This window comes from Globicephala melas, chromosome 3 (assembly GCF_963455315.2).
Source record: "Globicephala melas chromosome 3, mGloMel1.2, whole genome shotgun sequence".
In the NCBI taxonomy this organism is placed as follows: Eukaryota; Metazoa; Chordata; class Mammalia; order Artiodactyla; family Delphinidae; genus Globicephala; species Globicephala melas.
This window is the reverse complement of record NC_083316.1, coordinates 87,395,877-87,412,123: the sequence shown is the minus strand read 5'-3', so window position 1 is coordinate 87,412,123 and position 16,247 is coordinate 87,395,877. Positions and strand designations below refer to the sequence as shown.

General features: G+C 40.6%; 1 pseudogene; it reads left to right on the top strand.

Moving 5' to 3' along the window:
- The window catches only part of LOC115860020 (PR domain zinc finger protein 14 pseudogene), a 51,197-nt pseudogene extending 35,214 nt beyond the window's left edge, over positions 1–15,983 (top strand).
- Positions 15,984–16,247: the final 264 nt, after the last annotated feature.

Here is a 16,247-nt window from a genome sequence, read left to right as displayed (position 1 = left end):
TGTAGTTTGGAATCTACCAGATGTTGCTGCCTGGCCTGATAGATCTCTATTTGTTCCTGCTTGTCACGGCATTATTGTCAAGAAGAGTGGATTTCACATCTAGGGTTGACCCCGCCTGCCCCCCACAGCAACTTTCTTGTCAGTATACACTCACTGCTGTTGCCTCAAAGACCTCCTTCCCCAATCCCCACAGTCCCCTGAGGACTTACATGAAGTCAGGGGTGATGCTTTTTCCAATATCTTCCCCTTTGTGTGAAGTACCATTTTAAGACTTTCCTGGAAAATCAAAATCCAAGTTGTGAGGGACAACATTTCCTCTAGAGCAATGGTTCTTAATCGGGGGCAAATGTGGCCCCCAGCAGACATTTGGCAATGTCTGGAAATACTTTTTGGTTGTTACAAGCTGGGGAGGGTACTGTTGGCGTCTCGTAGATAGAGGTCAGAGGTGCTGCTAAACAGCCCACAGTGCACAGGACACCCCCCCAAATCAAAAGATTATCAGACTCAAAATGTCAGTTATATATACTGAAGTTGAGAAACCCCGCTCTAGCATTTTCGTCAGTTGACCATTTTTGTCATCCCATGTTGAAATACTTTGCATTTCAAAGTATTGCATGTGTTGAAGTATTAAAGCATTACATTCTGATTGTTTTAAAAAGATAATGTCCAGTAATAGAGGAAAATAATGTGTTTTCCTATCACCTTGCTCAAGAATAAAGCTACAGTATTTGCAAAGTAAATAACCTTAGTTGTCACTCAAAATGTAAACTGTCATAAGGGATAAGAGATTAACTGATTTCACTGCTAACTTTTATAGTGTTTTTATTTCCCCTCTAACTACCTCCTCAATATCTTCGCTGACAAAGATGTTTTAAAATGGAAGACAATGAGACGCTTTTTGTTTATGAAAAATGAAGTGTTCAGGCACAAAACGCACAGTGGACCTCTTATAGAAGGTTTAAAATCTCCTTTCGTTCAAAGATTTTCTTAAGTGGCTATTTGTCACTTAATAGGAATTTCTGTTGTTGCTGCTGTCATTTTTATGCATAAACACCAGCATCTGTAGATTTCCAGGATATCCTTTAGCATTTCACATCCCTTGATGTTGGGTTGCCTCAGGTGATTTTTCCATATTAAAATCATGTTTAAAATTATGTAGAAATTTGTCTGAGCATACACTAGAAAAGCCATTGCACACTGGTAACCAGAAAACCAGATGTTACTCACAGATGAGTTTTGTTTATCCAGGATGAAATTTAAATGTTTTAAAATTAGTCATCAATATTCTAAAAAATAGTAGACTGTTCATAAGAATCTAGATACCTTTTTTTTTTCTGGAAAATTGGAAAGATCTAGCATTTGGGGCCAGCATTCCTTCATGGCAACAGTTCACTGAGAAAGGACAGCAGCTAGATGCTTTATCCAGGGCAGGTGCCTGCCAGCTTGCTCTAGTTGCCACCCAGCCTGCTTCATTCAGTTACCTTGTCTTCCCCACCTTGTGGTCATTTGAATTTGCAACTGCTGCTCCTTATGGGACAATTAAGTTCTGTAACTGGAAATGTCAGTAGTTAGTTTATGATCCAAAAATTGGTTCATAAACTAATTTAACAACTCATATCAAAGTCAGATGCAGAGCTGAGGCAGCTTAGGACGGTGGTAGGGAATATGATGAACACAGAGAGCCTGACTGAATGGAAGGGGAGGGTCATGAAAAGAATCACGCTTTAATGTGAGAACAGATTCAGGGGATCCAGTCTGCTGTCTAGTATTAGCTCTGCAGAGAAATCTTCTGAATTCTGGTGAGAAGAGAGCAGGCCAGGTAGTAAACATGAAGAAAAATCAATGACATTCATGACAATGTCCGAGACTCTCTGCCATTGACATGGCCTGTATATCATCTTTGCCCCAAGTGATAGTTCCTAGTCCTGGCCTGTGTTCCTGGGGAATCACCAGAATTAGAAACGGAATCCAGGAAGAGCTCCATGAGGCGAGAGTCAGCCCAAGATAGGGGGTGGAGGGAATTACAATGCACTGCAATCAGGGTACAAGGCAAAGGTGGAGCAAAAAGCAAACCCAGTACCAAAGCATAAGAAGTATGAGATACAGGAATTAGGATACTAAGTTTAGAGCCTAAGCCAGATGCAGAAAGATGCAGATGCCAGTTTCTGGCCTGCGCATTCCTTTTTGGGAAGTCTGATTTGGGTGAATCCGGAAATCCCATGGTTTCCGTTTTCTATCTGTAGTAGTCTGAGGTCCACACTTTGGTGACAATATCTGATTCCCTCATCAGTTGTAGTGATTTCCTTTTGAATGTTGTGCTTGATAGACCATATTTCTACTTATCCAAGTTATCCATATCTAGTTTTCCTGGAGAAAAGCCAGGGGTGGTCTGGCTCCACAGAGCTTCAGGCTACTTCCCTCTCTCCTGGCTCTCAAACAGGACAAACAAGATAAAATCTTTAAGCTGCAGCCTCCTCCTGAGCTCTCCACATGTGGAGATGAAGAGGAAAACTCTCAGGGATGTCGGGTGGGGGGAGAGTGAGGGAATGGACTGTTTGGAGTGTTTAAGCCTTATCTGATGAAAGAGAAAGAAGAAAGGACTGGAAAGAAAGACATCTGAGGAAGGAAGAGAGTGAAAGAACATTAACATTGTTGCTGGAAGGAATCCCAGGTAAATACTACGCTAGGCTAGGTTTTCCCTGTTTGATATGTGTAGAGGGACCATAAAATTACCATCCAAACCTGAGCTCCTTTAAGAGAGAAAGAGGAGCTGTTAGTAATTTTTCCAAGATGCCAGCATGACCCGGGACCGGCCCAGCCAGCCAAGGCATCAGGTGTCAATAGTTAGGGATAGAGTAAGGAATCTCCCTTCAGATTCACACCTGGGCTATTGACTAAATTGTAGAGGCCTGGAGGCCTTCACTGTACCCTACAGGTATTATGATGTCGGAAGTGAAGACTCAGACTTGAACTTGGTCGGGATGAAGGGGAGAGTGCTTCTCTTCTCTTAACGAAGTGTCAGAATGACCCAGGGACTTGAAAAAATTACAGAGGCCCAGGAATTCAATTTTAATTATTCTGGATTGGGCCTAAACAAGATTTTGATGATTCTATCGTGCACCTCGCCTGGAACTCTATGGTTTCTCTCAGGTTTCTAGGCAACATACCCTGGTCTTCCCTTCCCCCAGGATTGCCCTGTGCTGAAGAGACAGTGGGATGGCCCTGCAACTAGGGAACCTGGGGCAGGAGGAGGTGGGAGAGGCAGTAAATTGACCTGTGTATTTAAACTGAGAATGTGTATTTCTTGTCAAGGACAATTGAATATCAAAAAACAAAACAAACAAAACAGCTGAATAAAACCACTAAACCAGGTCTGTTCTAGCTCTTGGCGTCACAAACATGAAGGTTGAAGGGTCGTGCTTGGAGCGGTACTTGTCACTTTCTCCAACCATACAGATGCGTTTATTCAGTCAGTTGCCGCATACCTAGTCTGTGTTTGGAGATACCAACATCGAATCTCCCTTCAGACCCCAGAGATTTTTTCATTCAGCCCGTATTTCTGGAGCATCTTCTGGGTGAGGGTGATAGAGACTGCCATAGTTGCCACTGTGCTGCACAGGGCTTGGGACAACCTTCACTTTCCAGACTGAGTTACTGAAGTAGCACCAGGAACCCAGAGAGAGCTGGGCTGCTTTGAACTGTTAAAAGATAAACTGAGGCAGAATAAAAATTTTAAGTTTGAGCAAAAACTGATTTGCATCAGGCAGCACCAAACCAGAAGTGGTGGTAACACTGGACCACAGGAGCTCAGGAAAGACTTATATAGAGAAAGTGTGGAAGCAAAGAAAGGAAATTATTTGACCGGCTGTGGTTTAAAGCCAAGTAGGCTGTTTGTGATTGGCTGTCCTTAGCATTTTCATTCCTAACCTGGAGGCATTTACAAGCTTAGATTTAGGTTTGCCTACAGGCTGGCACAGCATTAGAGCCCCTTCAGTCTAACAGCCTCAGCCTCGTTGTTTAATTAATTTAACCCAGCTGCTCTCACCAGCGTCAATGGTTACAAAGCAGGTAGAAACACCAGTTGGATAGGCAAGAATTAATGAAAAGCATTTTAAATCCTCATTGCAGCCTCTCAGAAAATCACCAAAGGATTATATAACCCTCAGCAAGTCTTGGGATCTTCTCGCCTCTGCTCATTCTGCCTTCATTTCTCTTCTCTCTCAGAATCTCATCCCTTATCAATAGCTCAGTATTTCAGTTTCATCTCAAATCTCAATATCTTGCAGGCTCGCCATGGTAACTGTTCTCTGTTTCCTTTCTCTCTCTCTCTCTCTCTCTCTCTCTCCCCCCCCCCCCACTCCCCCAAACTCGGCTTCCCAACTCTGGCTCCTGTAAGCTTTTCCTTTTCTCTCCTCCTCCTTCAGGGATCGATCGGTTTCTGGGGCCAGGGCTTGGTTTCCTTTAAGATGTAAATCCTGCAGCTCAGCTCAGTTCTAATCAGCACGACAAAAGGCCAGGAGCTGCCAGAGCTGCGGGCTCCTTCCTCTTAGAGCTTGGTGGGGGGGAGGTGGTGGTGGAAGGGGGTGGACGAGAGCCGTGATTGCTCCAAAATGAAGGGTTTGCTCTGCATATTTGAATGCAAATGGTTTGCATACACGTATATACAAGCATGACTACATAGGCAGTCTGAAATATTGTAGGAGGATTCAGGAATGATTTTGCGTGAGAATGATATCTATGATATAGAACTATATGCCAGCTGAGTGCTTCTAAATTGATTTTTGTTACTGAACAACTTTGCAGTATATTAGTCAATGAAATTTTTGCCAGAGGAACTAAAAATGACTTTCGATATCCCCTTGCTCTTAATTTTCACAAGAACAAAACAGAAATTATGCTAATAAGGGTCAGATGTGGAGAGGTATGTACAAACTCTGAAAGAAAATTAGAACATTGTATCTTTTATGTCCATGAGAACAATATAAAATACAAAACAAAAAAGTTTGCAAAATTTTTTCTTGTTTGTAATTCTCATTAGACTGAGTACTCCTGGATAGACGGGATTGTTTTGTTCATCATTGTAACTGTAGCAACTAGTATGGTGCCTAAAATATGAGAGGTGATCATGAAACAAATAAGTATTACAAGCTGGCATTTGCCAAGTAACTGGCATTGTGCTATAAGTACAGTATCTCAGTCTCCCAGATATTTTTGTCATTGGTGTTATGTGGAGAAATGACTGTGCCACTATGTGATCTTTTAAGGCTTATATCTTTTAGATCTTGAAGATTCTTTTTATGTTCCTTCCTTCCCCCTTCCCACCCTCCTTTCCAATCTTTCCTCCTTTCTTACTGTATTTAAATATTTAGATAAGTGCCGCCCAATAGAAACATAATTGTAGCCACAAATGTGAGCAACAAAATTTAAAATTTCCCCATAGCCATATATCTAAAAAAGTAAAAAGAAACAGAAAAAAATTCATTTAAATAATATATTTTATGTAACCTAGTACATACAAAATATTATCATTTCAACATGTGATCAATATCAAAAAAAATCGTAAAGAGATACTTCGCAGTCTTTTTTTTTTTTGCAGTCTTTTTTTAAAACATGAGTTTTCAAAATCTGGAGTATATTTTACATATTCAGTATATCTCAATTTAAAATTGTCACATTTCAAGTGCTCAAGAACCACGTGTGTAGCTGTCGTATGGACAACACAGTTATAGACAATCTGAGTTAGAGATCAAAATTGCTAGCCTGAATAATCCATCCTTTCTTTACTTACATCCAAAATGACTCATTTATTTATACACTGATATCTTGTAAGTATGCACAGCACTCAATACACATTGGTAGAATGAGTGAATGATAGTTGACATTATGATTTATTTTAGTCGGGTAAGATGTTAAAGAACTTGAGGGGGAGGACTTAACATTAATACTACCTACAGTATTGAACATGTGTTGAATCCCTGACATTAGATCAGATACTTGATAAACATTATCTCCTGTACTACTCACAGCATATTTTATGAGATTGATATGATTAGACTCACTTTTACAAAGCAATTGAAGCTTAGCAATGTTAAGTAAGTTGCTCAGGGTTAGAATCATAGTAAATTGCTGAACCAGATTTGAAGCTATGTTTGGTCTGATTCCAGACTGAACCCTTCACCACAGCTTACTGCCTTTGTAAGATAAAACCATCAGGATAAAGAAATAGCACAGAGCGGATGTATTCATTCTATCAAGTTAAAAAAAAAAAAGGCCATTGCCTACTGGAGTTGCTGAATTTTTCTTTCTCATTTTAATAGAAAGAATAATTTAGTAGGAAGTAGCCACCACTATTATTCAACATAGTTTTGGAAGTTTTAGCCATGCAATCAGAGAAGAAAAAGAATTAAAAGGAATCCAAATCGGAAAAGGAGAAGTAAAACTGTCACTGTTTGCAGAGGACATGATACTATACATAGAGAATCCTAAAAATGCTACCAGAAAGCTACTAGAACTAATCAATGAATTTGGTAAAGTAGCAGGATACAAAATTAATGCACAGAAATCTCTTGCATTCCTATGCACTAATGATGTAAAATCTGAAAGAGAAATTAAGGAAACACTTCCGTTTACCATTGCAACAAACAGAATAAAATACCTAGGAATAAACCTACCTAAGGAGACAAAAGACCTGTATGCAGAAAACTATAAGACACTGATGAAAGAAATTAAAGATGATACAAACAGATGGAGAGATATACCATGTTCTTGGATTGGAAGAATCAACATTGTGAAAATGACTATACTACCCAAAGCAACCTACAGATTCAATGCAATCCCTGTCAAACTGCCAATGGCATTTTTCACAGAACTAGAACAAAAAATCTCACAACTTGTATGGAAACACAAAAGACCCTGAATAGCCAAAGCAATCTTGAGAAAGAAAAACAGAGCTGGAGGAATCATGCTCCTGGACTTCAGACTATACTACAAAGTTACAGTAATCAAGACAGTATGGTACTGGCACAAAAACAGAAATATAGATCAATGGAGCAGGATAGGAAGCCCAGAGGTAAACCCATACACATATGGTCACCTTATGTTTGATAAAGGAGGCAAGAATATACAATGGAGAAAAGATAGCCTCTTCAATTAGTGGTGCTGGGAAAACTGCACAGCTACATGTAAAAGAATGAAATTAGAACACTTCCTAACACCATACACAAAAATAAACTCAAAATGTATTAAAGACCTAAATGTAAGGCCAGACACTATAAAACTCTTAGAGGAAAACATAGGCAGAACACTCTATGACATAAATCACAGCAAGATCCTTTTTGACCCACCTCCTAGAGAAATGGAAATAAAAACAAAAATAAACAAATAGAACCTAATGAAACTTAAAAGCTTTTGCACAGCAAAGGAAACCATAAACAAGACAAAAAGGCAACCCTCAGAATGGGAGAAAATATTTGCAAATGAAGCAACTGACAAAGGATTAATCTCCAAAATATACAAGCAGCTCATGCAGCACAATATCAAAAAAAAACCAACCCAATCCAAAGATGCACAGAAGACCTAAATAGACATTTCTCCAAAGAAGATATACAGATTGCCAACAAACACATGAAAGGATGCTCAACATCACTAATCATTAGAGAATTGCAAATCAAAATGACAGTGGGGTATCACCTCACACTGGTCAGAATGGCCATCACCAAAAAATCTACAAGCAATAAATGCTGGAGAGGGTGTGGAGAATAGGGAACCCTCTTACACTGTTGGTGAGAATGTAAATTAATACAGCCACTATGGAGAACAGTATGGAGGTTCCTTAAAAAACTAAAAATAGAACTACCATATGACCCAGCAATCCCACTACTGGGCATATACCCTGAGAAAACCATAATTCAAAAAGAGACATGTACCACAATGTTCATTGCAGCGCTATTTACAATAGCCAGGACATGGAAGCAACCTAAGTGTCCATCGACAGATAAATGGATAAAGAAGATGTGGCACATATATACAATGGAATATTACTCAGCTGTAAAAAGAAACGAAATTGAGTTATTTGTAGTGAGGTGGATGGACCTAGAGTCTGTCATACAGAGTGAAATAAGTCAGAAAGAGAAAAACAAATACCATATGCTAACACATATATATGGAATCTAAAAACAAAATGGTTCTGATGAACCTAGGGTCAGGACCAGAATAAAGACACAGATGTAGAGAATGGATTTGAGGAGATGGGGGCTGGGGGAGGAAGGGTAAGCTGGGATGAAGTGAGAGAGTAGCATTGACATATATACACTACCAAATGTAAAATAGATAGCTAGTGGAAAGCAACTGTATAGCACAGGAAGATCAGCGCAGTGCTTTGTGACCACCTAGAGGGGTGGGATAGGGAGGGTGGGAGGAGACGCAAGAGGGAGGGGATATGAGGATGTATGTATACATATAACTGCTTCACTTTGTTATAGAGCAGAAACTAACACAATATTGTAAAGCAATTATACTCCAATAAAGATGTGAATTTAAAAAAAACGAAAAAGAAAAAAATAAAAAAGCATTCCCCAACAACAAAAAAGAGTAGCAAATATTCTTTCATTTTCACAAGTTTTATAATTTATTTCCAGAATGTTTATTGGAAAACATTCTAAATGTTTATTTAGAAAATTATTTTATGTTTCTTTAAAAAAAGAGAATGTAACTTATATTTTATGGCTTTAAACCATAGTGATTAAATAGTTTCACCAGGATAGTAGGTGAACCAAGAAGTCACCATTTTACATTCCTTTTCTGAACCTCCTCTAATTACCAAAAAATGTCCTCTTGAGATAGAGGTTAAAATTAGGATGCTAAATTAGGTAAGTCTCTTCCTTACCTATTCTGTAGGGTAGGTTGCCTGTTGAAAGAAGAAAATAATGCATTGCTGTGCATATGTAATTGTACAGATAATTGCCTCTATCATTTAAAAATATCATTTGCAAAAATGGCATCTATGATTAATTATGTACATTTATCATTGAGTCGACTGGGGTACATTATAAAATCCTTTCCCTAAGCTCATGCATCTTTCCTCTCTTCTTATTTCTTTCAATGTAAGTTGTTTAGTAATTCAAAATTTTTATTACTCCTTAAGCCATAATTCATCTACACAGGAACCAGCAACTAATTTGCCCTCTGGCTGTAGAGGGGTTGCTTTTTGACTTGTCGTATCAAGGAACAAGGGTGATGACGTTTAAACTCTCCCCTCATATAATAATGCTTCAGAAACTGAAATCCTGGGATAGGGATCGTTTATTGATATGTAAGTATCTCCATTACCATTTCCTTAACCGCAAACTGAACGTCGTTGGGCTTCAATGTCAAATGGTACCAAGGAAAGAAAAAAATTAATAAAAAACATAAAATTGTATAGTAATTCTGAAATCCTGACATGTGCAACTTACCTAATGTGAATATAATGTAATTAATGATAGTAGCAACTAACCAAGAACAGACTTTGTCCTTAACATAAGTCCTCCTTCTGGTCTCCCAGCTTTTCTGCTCTGCCCTGGATTCTCAGAATATCCAGATTGAGCCTCTGAAACGTCAGTCTGACCCTCAGCTCTAAACCCTTTACTCTTCCCATCTCACTCAAAGTAAGAGTCACAGTGGAAGTAAAAGTTGCAGTCTTTACAAAGGCCTGTGATGCCTGGAAGATCTGGCCCCTATTACCTCCTAGGACTTTATCTCCTTCTGCTGGTCCCTTCATTCAACTCTCCCCAGCCAGGGTGGCATCCCCCAATACTCTGGACACTTTCCCCACTCAGACCCCTGTGCTTGCTATTCCTTCTGCCTGGATTGCTTTTCCTTGTATTCATGTGGCTGCTCCCTTACCTCCCTAACTTGGCATGTATCACTCTTCAGTGTACCATATGTTTTATCTGTTAGTCTTATTTGTTAATTTCTCTCTCCACTAGGAAGGAAACACCATAGGGCAGGGATTTTAATCTGTTTGGTTCACTGATGAATTCTCAGCTCTTAGAAAAGTACTGGACACAGAGTAGGTGCTCAATAAGTGTTTGTTGATTGAACAAATAATTGTGTACTTATTTTAATTTGTTAGATCTGGTGGCTCTCTCCCCAGCATAGGCAAGATGGTTGCTGGCAGCCCCAAACCTATATCCACATAACTCAAAATCCCCAGAGAAGAGAGGCCCTCTCAATCCTGGCTTCATTCACAAATCTCAGTGAGGCCCTGACCAGCCTGATTTACCCTGTGGTGATAAGGGTGCGGTGGTATGGTAGTGTGCTATGTCATGGCAATGGATAGCGTCACCGGATGAGAGAAGGAGAGATTCTCTGAAGAAAGGATTTTAGGCAGGCAGGCAGCATTATTACGCTTTAGGACCCAACACTTTTATGGTAAATTGCTTTCTTGTCTGTCACTTGATAGACTGTAATACTCTGTGAGGGCAGGACCAGCTCTGTCTTACTTACTACTATATCCTCAAGGCATAGCACATATTAGATGCTCAATAAATTTATGAATGAATGAAAAAATAAATGAATGGCAAGCTACTCGCAGGGGAGGATGCGGGGGGTGGGGAGGGTGTGCAAATGTTTGGAGGCCTCACAACAAAGGAGGACATTAGATGAGTTAAATGTTTCAGGTATTATGCCGAGACTCTTGGGTGGAGATGTTTACAATTTGGATTTACCTGTCAAGCTGACCAGGCACCCTTTCCTGGGACTACTACTTCAGGAATTAGAACTGCATTTGCCTCAGTTCCTTTCATTTTCTTTGCTCCATAGTTGACTGGCTCCCTTTGAGGTTGCCACCTTCCTTCTTTAGAAATGGAGAGACCCTCCTTTAGGTCTGGCTCTAGGTTGCAAGTACTTCCTTAAGGCTGTTTTTGTACATCTCTGCTGGGATTCATTGTGCAGAACTTCTCTGGTTAAACTTTCTGAGGGAGAAAGTTTTGTATAGCCCTGAGATCTGGTTCCTCACAGAAAACACAAGGGAAAACACAGCGTAAAGTACTAGTACACTATTTTCCCTCCCTCACTGAATATATATTAATAGAGTGTCTACTGTGTGCTGTGTACAGTGCTAAGCTCTGGGGAGGTGATGGGGAGGAACTGAACTAGAAGGGGAAACGGAGGAAATGCCACACACTTATACAGTTTCAATCAGGGGACCAGTGTTGATAGTATGAAGGGAACTCAGTGTCATGTGGTTAGAGGAGTCCTACTCTATTCTATGGAGTCAGAAGAGACTTCCCCTAGAAAATGGCATCTGAGCTGAGACTTGAAGGATGAATGAGTCAAACAGGTGGGACTCTAAATGTTTCGGGCAGAGGGGGCACCTGGAGACAGGGAGATGCATGGCTTCTTTGAGGACATGAGAGGAAGTCATTGTGGCTGGAGTTAGTGAGTGTGGGGAGGGTCCTGTAAGGTGAGGTCAGAGAGGAAGGCAAGGATCAGCTCATGCAGGGGTTGGTAGCCATGTTAAGAATTTTATCTTTATTTTGACAGGTATGGGAAGCCATTAACTGGTAGAGCGTGACGGTTCCCTCTGGAACAGATCACTCCAGCTGCAGAATGCAGTAAATATCGGATGGAGGTAAGAGTGGGTGGCTGAGATTGGTTTGGAGGCAACTTGATATAGAAATGAGAAATCGAGAAATGAAGTGTGACATCCCTTGACGGAATACTGAGTCCACTGCTTTATCAAGTCTGTTAGCGAGAAGTTCTCATTTTGGGAACTGATGGGGGTCTTTATCCCGATCCACAAAGAAAATATAATTAGAGCTATGAATATGAATGTGATTGTTAAAGATCATGTCAGTAAAGAAAGAAAAGAGGGCTAAAGAAAAACACCTATATTTAAGGGCTGGGCATTCATACCACAAATATGTATTGTGTTCACTATGTGCCTGGCACCGGGCTGTGAGTCATAGTCAAGCAGGCAGAAGAAATTAGTTGGAGACAAAAGACGAGAACTCTGAAAATGTGGAGTAACGAACATCAACGAGTAAGAAAGTCTCAAGAAGAAAGTGTGGCCAGTGGTTCAGTTGCTGCAGAGGAAGAAAGTGAGATGAATGCTGACAACTTTGAGTCTGGATTAGACTCCACCCTACGTGGCACAGATTAGAAACTCAGGTTAATAAACAGACTTAGGGGGATTGCGTATAAGGAACTTGACCAAACTTTCTCCCATTTTAGAACTTTAAATTATAGGCAGAGAAGACTTGATATATGACATTTCACTTTATATCTCACTTCCTTGAAAACTCATCTATTCCACCTATGGAAAGAGGGCTGTACATCCCCAGTCCTGCCATGGCTGTCAGACAAGAGCAGAGATGTTGTAATTTGAGGCTGACAGCAAGATGACCCTTACAGGGTCACTACAGTTTCTGTCTTGTGCCAGATCCTCCTGCTGAAAGATGGAGGTGCCATGACGTTAAATCAATGTAGTGAGTGATGTGGAGATTTGAGATGAAGCTAAACATAGCTTCCTTTGATTTTACCTTTTCATTTTTTTCTGGCTGGACGCCACTTTAGAAGAAGAATCGCCTCTGGATAAATCATCTCTTCAGGCTTGCTATTCTAAGCAAATGACATTATGCTAAGAGGATCAGAAGGGCCTGAATGTTAATTGTGTTCATTTAGGGTTCCATGTAAAGTTTTTATTGAAGAAAAAAGACTCCCTATGAAATTTATGAAGTAGCAGAAACAAACACTCCTATTAGAAATATTCAGAAAACCATGTCACCAATTACAGATTTATTTACTTATTTATTTTAAAGTTTCAGTTTTTTTTTAAATAAATAAATTTATTTATTTTTGGCTGCTTTGGGTCTTCATTGCTGCATGTGGGCTTTCTCTAGTTGTGGCGAGCAGGGGCTACTCTTAGTTGTGGTGGATGGGTTTCTCATTGCCGTGGCTTCTCTTGTTGTGGAGCATGGGCTCTAGGCGCACAGGCTTCAGTAGTTAGTTGTGGCGTGCGGCTTCAGTAGTTGTGGCTCGCGGACTCTAGAGCACAGGCTCAGTAGTTGTGGTGCGTGGGCTTAGTTGCTCCGTGTCATGTGGGATCTCCCCAGACCAGGGCTCGAACCCGTGTCCCCTGCATTGGCTGGCGGATTCTTAACCCCTGTGCCACCAGGGAAGTTCCCCAATTACAGATTTAGCACCAAATAACTCAGTAATGGAAATCAAAGTTATGAAAGAATAACATTAATTTGAGGTGAATAATATCCAAAATTTTATTTCCGATAATTTAAGAAATGGATGAATCTGTTGTGTATTGCTATATAACAAACCACCCCAAAATTTAGTTGTTCAAAACAAGGACCATTTATTGAGGACAGAATTCTTTGGGTGGGCAGTTTAGGCTGGGCTCAGCTGTGAAGCTCTTCTAGTCTCAGCTGGAAATTTCTCATGTATCTGCTGGTCGCTGCCAGTCAGCTGGTTAACTCTGCATCTGGGGATTGCCTGGGACAATGGGGGTGACTGAGCTACGTGTCTCTCATCAACCAGAAGGCTAGCTTCGACTTGTCCATATGGCCATTGGACAGGGTTCCTAGAGAAAGAGTGGAAACTTGAATGCCTCTTGAGGTGTGGCTCAGAATTGGCTCAACAGCCTTTCAGCCAAAGGATGTCCAAGGTCAGCTCAGATTCAAGGGGTGAAAAAATAGACTCTCTATTGATGCGAGGGGCTAACTGCAAAGTTAAACCGTACGGGAGAAAAAATTTTGGCCATTGTGCTATCTATCACAGATTATGAATCATTTTTATCCTATTTGAGTCACATATTGGTAGATAAAATGTATAGTGTTTGAACAATACTTTTGGAAGGGGAAATGTCTTTATTTTTAGCTTTGTTGGCAGTTTCAAACTAGGACCTCCCTCACAGCAACCAGTTAGGATGAGATTTTATTAACAGAATATTTTTTACTTCATTCTTGTTTCTGTAACTATAAAGAAAATCCTCATGTTTTCAGTGGCTGTTAGTCTAGGTGTGTGTGATATAACCAATCACAGACAAAGCAGGACTTCTTAGTGGCAAGGAACACTACCTAGCTGCTGGCCTGGAAATCCTTTATAAAGAGTTCAGAATTGCCATTGAGTAAAGGGCATTTACTTGACAAATGGTGCTATTTCCATTTTTGTCTGCCCAATTTTAAATTTCCTCTTATTAAAATGGCAAATTCAGGCCCTGGAATAAATTGAACCAATGAAATACGTAACTGGAAGATACACACTTCACCACTTCACTCTGTAATATGTAGACATCTTATGGATGCAAGGACATTTCATGGAAAGGGAGTTTTTAAATTACTTTGTATGCATATAGAGAAAACAAAACTTTTTGATGTCTTGGCTCAAACTGAATAGGATCTCACTTAATAGCCCATGTAATACATTAAGATGATTTATTATTATGCTAATATTATATTGTAATATTTATTAAGCATTGGAGGTGCGCAGAATACTAGCTAGTCCACATAAAAGATCCTGATGAATTTCAAGGAAAAGGGCTAAGAAAAGCACTCTCCTAATGCATAGGAACGGAGGGTAATTCAGAATCTAGATGAACCAATAAACCCTATTTAATTTAGTATACATCATATGCCCCCCAAAAGGTAGACTAATGGAAAATGAGAGTGAGAATCTCTGATTAAAAGGTAATCATTTTAACGGCACATTTTCCTTCCAGACTTGAGTTTAGAAAGAGTCATTTCAGTAACATGTTTCTCATTTTAAGTTTTGGAGCGCTCGGCTGCTGCACTCTCAAAGAGAGCGCTCTGAGGATGGCCCCAAACTCATGAACCAAGAGGGGAAGGCATCTCACCATTACCACTTCACCCAGGAAGACCTGCACTTAGCTCTATATGGGGTCATCCCCAGCCGTCAGAACTCCGCCCACCTGCACCAGGCAATTTCGGGCCTCCTGGTCCCCATAGACAGCTCTGGGTCTGATTCTCTGCCTCAGACTCTGGATAACAACTCCCTTCAGCTACCAGAAGGTCTCTGCCTCGGACGGACGAAATTCAGTGAAGTGGCACATTTTGGTGTGTTCTTCAGTAGCCCTGTCACAAACAAAGGAGTCAGGTTCGGGCCCTTTCAGGGTAAAGTGGTCAACACCAGCTAAGTCAGGACGTACGGGGATAATTCCCTGATGTGGGACCTCTTTGAAGATGGTCATTTGAGCCACTTTATTGATGGAAAAGGAGGTGCAGGGAACTGGATGTCCTATGTCAACTGTGTTTGTTTCCCCACGGAGCAGAACTTAGTTGCCGTACAATGTCAAGGGCAGATCTTTTATGAAAGCTGCAGGGAGATCTCCCAGAACCCAGAGCTCCTTGCGTGGTATGGAGATTGCTATGAGAAGTTTTTGGACATTCCCGTGAGCCTGCAGGTCATAAAGCAGTGGAACCAAGCATCTGGGCCCTCGGAAGAGTCTGCAGAAGGGTACACGTGTGAAAGATGTGGAAAAGTATTTACCTACAAACATTACAGAGACAAGCATCTCAAGTACACCCCACATGTGGACAAGGGTGACAGGAAATTTCCCTGTTCTTTATGCAACGATCCTTTGAGAAGTGAGAACGGCTCCGGATCCGGATCCTTCACATTCGTGAGAAGCATCGGCCTCACAAGTGTTCTGTGTATGGGAAATGTTTCTCTCAATCTTCCAACCTAAACAAACACATGAGAGTCCACTCTGGAGACAGACTCTACCACTGTGTGTATTGTACCAAGACGTTCACTGCCTCTAGTATACTCCGCACACATATCAGGAAGCACTCTGGGGAGAAGCCCTTCAAATGCAAGTACCGTGCCAAATCTTTTGCATCCCATGCTGCCCACGACAGCCATATCCGACGCTCACACAAGTAGCGTGGCACCGTTCCTGTTACATCTGTGGAAAAACCTTCCCAGATCAAGAAGCCTTCTACTCCCACATGAAGTTTCATGAAGACTGCTAGCCCTCAGAGAGTTTGAGGACAGTGCCTCTGTATTTCTGTCTTAATGTTTCTTGTTTATGGGTGTATCTTACAAACAAATGATAGCTAGATTGAGATGAGAAACAGAATAATGGAACTGACCAATTAGCAGAATTTACCAGATTTCTTGACTGTGGTTTTAACAGCTTTCACAGAAACATCTTTCACAATTTCTAACAAGAATGGAGTATTGCTGAATTCACCTAGAAATAATGAAAGCTGGCTGTTAATAGTGCTTAAAGGTCT